Raw genomic sequence first — 3,412 nt, 5'->3', positions numbered from 1 at the left:
CAGTATTGCTACTGTCCTAGCCTGGTTCCAGTTACCTGTCCTGATCCACAACCCGCCTAAGTCCCAGCAGTTGGGCTCCTCCCGGGGGAGTACCAGCTTCCAGGGTGAAGAGCATCTACGTCCTGCCTGAACATCTGCCTCCCGGCCTGCTATTCACTAGAGACATTGACCACCTTTCCCAGTCTCCAGCAGGTCGGCCTAAGGGTCCACTAAACAGAGACTCCCATAACAGATTGCAAGGCCATGGACTCAGCGGATGCACACGCTCCCTCGGATCTGCCCAGGATGGCCCGGCAGATGTTACAGCACCAGAGCTGCATAGATACTTTGGCAGCCATGGTGGAATGGCTATCCTTGCGCCTGGAGTACTTGCCTTCCGCTGGCACGGCCCCCGAGGGTCACAGCCCCTCTGTGACTCAGCTACCAGCACCCTCTCGTTACACTGGTGATCTAAGGGCCTGCCGCAGCTTCTTGAACCAATGTTTTGTACGATTCTCCTTGTTGCCTCTGCAGTTCCCCTTGGATGTGGTGAAAGTGGCATATATCCTGTCCATGCTTGATGGGAAAGCCTTGATTTGGGCTTCTCCCCTCTGGGAAAACAACGATTCTTCGCTAACGGACTTACAACTGTCATCACAAACTTGCGCCAGGCCTTCGATAAGCCCGCCCGAGTAGCCACAGCTACGTCTGACCTGCTGCAACTTCGTCAGGGGGCTCGCTCCTTGGCAGATTATGCAATGGAGTTTCGGACTTTAGCCCAAGAAGTAGGTTGGCAAGATGGTAGTCTTAAGGCCATCTTCCTGGAAGACCTCTCCGGATGCATAAAGGATGAAATCGCTGCGCGAGATCTGCCGGAGGACCTCAACTCCTTGATCGAGATGGCTGCCCGCATTGACAGCCGCCTACAACAATGGGCCAAGGAGCAACGCTCCTTTCGCCATAGTCCGGCTCGTGGACCGAGACCTGTGCCCTCGCCCATAGTCCAGCTCCTGGACCGAGACCTGTGCCCTCGTCCAGACGCTCCCACTTGCGAACCTATGCAGCTGGGACAGGCCCCACTCTCTGCTGAAGAAAGGCAACGTCGGCGTTTGTTGAGGTTGTGCCTGTATTGTGGCCAGAAGGGCCACTTCTTGGCACGCTGCCAGGAGCGTGCGGAAAATGCCAAGAGCCTAGGAGGTCAGGAGAAGCTCCTCCTAGGTTGTACTACAGCTCCTCAATGTACTGTCCCTGCTACCTTGGAATATCCCGGAGGCTCCTTTGAGACGATGGCGTTTCTGGATTCCGGAGCCGGAGGTAATTTCATCCTGCAGGACTTAGTCTCCCAGTTGCGAATCCCTACACATAGACGGGAGGTCCCGTTACGAATTACCTCTATCCAGGGGATGCTTCTTCTAGGACCCATCCAGATGTCCACAGCACCCATTACGGTCTGCACTGGGGTGATCCATTCAGAGGAGATAGCCTTCCTAGTGTTGGAGAAGGCTGTCCACCCTGTGGTGCTAGGGTTGCCGTGGTTACAGAATCACTCGCCCATGATTCAGTGGGATACGCTACAGATTGTCAAATAGAGTCCTTTCTGCCTAGCTAATTGTATGAAAGTACCTAAGACTCCCATACTTCCTTTGACGCACTCTGCTGTGGTGCCTCTGGCACCGTATGAGGACTTTACGATGTATTTTCCAAGGCCAAGGCGGAGATCCTTCTGCAGCATCGTCCGTATGACTGTGCTATAGACTTGCTACCTAGTACTATGCCCCCCCGAGGAAGGGTTTATCCCTAATCCATACCTGAGACCCGGGCCATGTCTGAGTACATAGCGGATAATCTGGCCAAGGGCTTTATCCGCCCGTCCAAGTTGTCCGCAGGGGCAGGTTTCTTTTTCGTCAGCAAGAAAGACGGCTCACTGAGGCCGTGCATAGACTATCGAGGCCTAAATTCTATTACCAAGCGAGACCGCTATCTGCTCTCATTAATCCCAGAGCTCCTTGATTGGCTTCAAGGAGCGACGATTTTCACAAAGTTGGACCTGCGAGGAGCGTACAATTTAGTCAGAATCCGTCCTGGAGATGAGTGGAAAACCGCGTTTAATACCCGAGACGGGCATTACGAGTATCTCGTGATGCCTTTCGGCTTATGTAATGCCCCGGCGGTGTTCCAGCACCTGATGAATGAGGTGTTGCGGGACCTTCTGAACACCTGTGTAATTGTTTACCCTCAACGATGTGTTAATCTACTCCCAGGATCTGTCGTCGCACCGTCAGCATGTCCGACAAGTGCTTCAGATACTTAGGGAGCATGGTCTGTACGCGAAGCTGGAAAAATGTAGCTTTGAGAAGACATCCCTGCCATTCCTAGGCTACATAGTCTCTGCAGCTGGCTTTCGAATGGATCCTGAGAAAGTGGTGGCTATTAAGAATTGGCCCCGGCCAAGGGGTCTTAAAGTGTTGCAACGCTTCCTTGGCTTTTCTAATTTCTACTGTCACTTTATTCCCAGTGACTCTTGTATTGTGGCACCATTAACTGCCCTCACCCGAAAGGAGGCTAACGCGCTGGATTGGCCTGCTTCTGCCTGTCAAGCTTTTGAGGCCCTTAAAGAAGCTTCTTGTTAGACAATTGCCTTCGCCATCCGGATCCCAGCCAGCCCTTCGTGGTGGAAGTTGATGCCTCCAATGTGGCCGTGAGGGCCGTACTCAGTCAGTACTCTGATTCCGGACAGCTGTTGCCCTGTTCATATTTCTCAAGGAAATTCTCCCCGGCAGAGAGCAACTACTGTGTTGGGGACAAAGAGTTGCTAGCCGTGAAACTTGCCCTAGAGGAATGGAGACAGTGGTTGGAAGGAGCCAACCATCCAGTTACAATTTACACTGATCACAAGAACCTAGCATTTTTGAAGCAAGCCCAACGCCTGAATTCAAGACAAGCCCGGTGGTCGCTGTTTTTTGACTGGTTTGACTTTACGTTACGGCTCGAAGAACGTTCCAGCTGATGCGCTCTTGCACTCTTCTGAGGTCGAAGAGACTCCTGATACACCCCAATATATCTTTGACCCTGAGAAAATAAGTCTTGCTGCAACCTCAGTGTCCTCCCAAGGGAAGACCGTCATTCCACGTCGCTCTCGGAGAGCAGTTCTCGCTTGGGCCCATGACTCCCTCACTGGGGGTCATGCGGGGTGGAAAGGGACTTTAGACTTGTTAAACCATTTCTACTGGTGGCCAACGGTGAGACAGTACGTCCAAGCCTTTGTGGGCTCATGCCCTACTTGAGCTGTTCAAAAGCCACCCATCGGGAAGCCTAGGGGTCTGTTGCAACCTTTGCCCATCCCGGTGGAGCCATGGACACACATCTCCACCGATTTCATCGTAGACCTTTCTGCCTCAGGAGGTAATTCGGTCATTTGGGTAACCGTGGACCG

Source organism: Rhinatrema bivittatum, chromosome 2 (assembly GCF_901001135.1).
Source record: "Rhinatrema bivittatum chromosome 2, aRhiBiv1.1, whole genome shotgun sequence".
Taxonomy (NCBI): domain Eukaryota; kingdom Metazoa; phylum Chordata; class Amphibia; order Gymnophiona; family Rhinatrematidae; genus Rhinatrema; species Rhinatrema bivittatum.
This window is presented reverse-complemented; position numbering follows the sequence as displayed.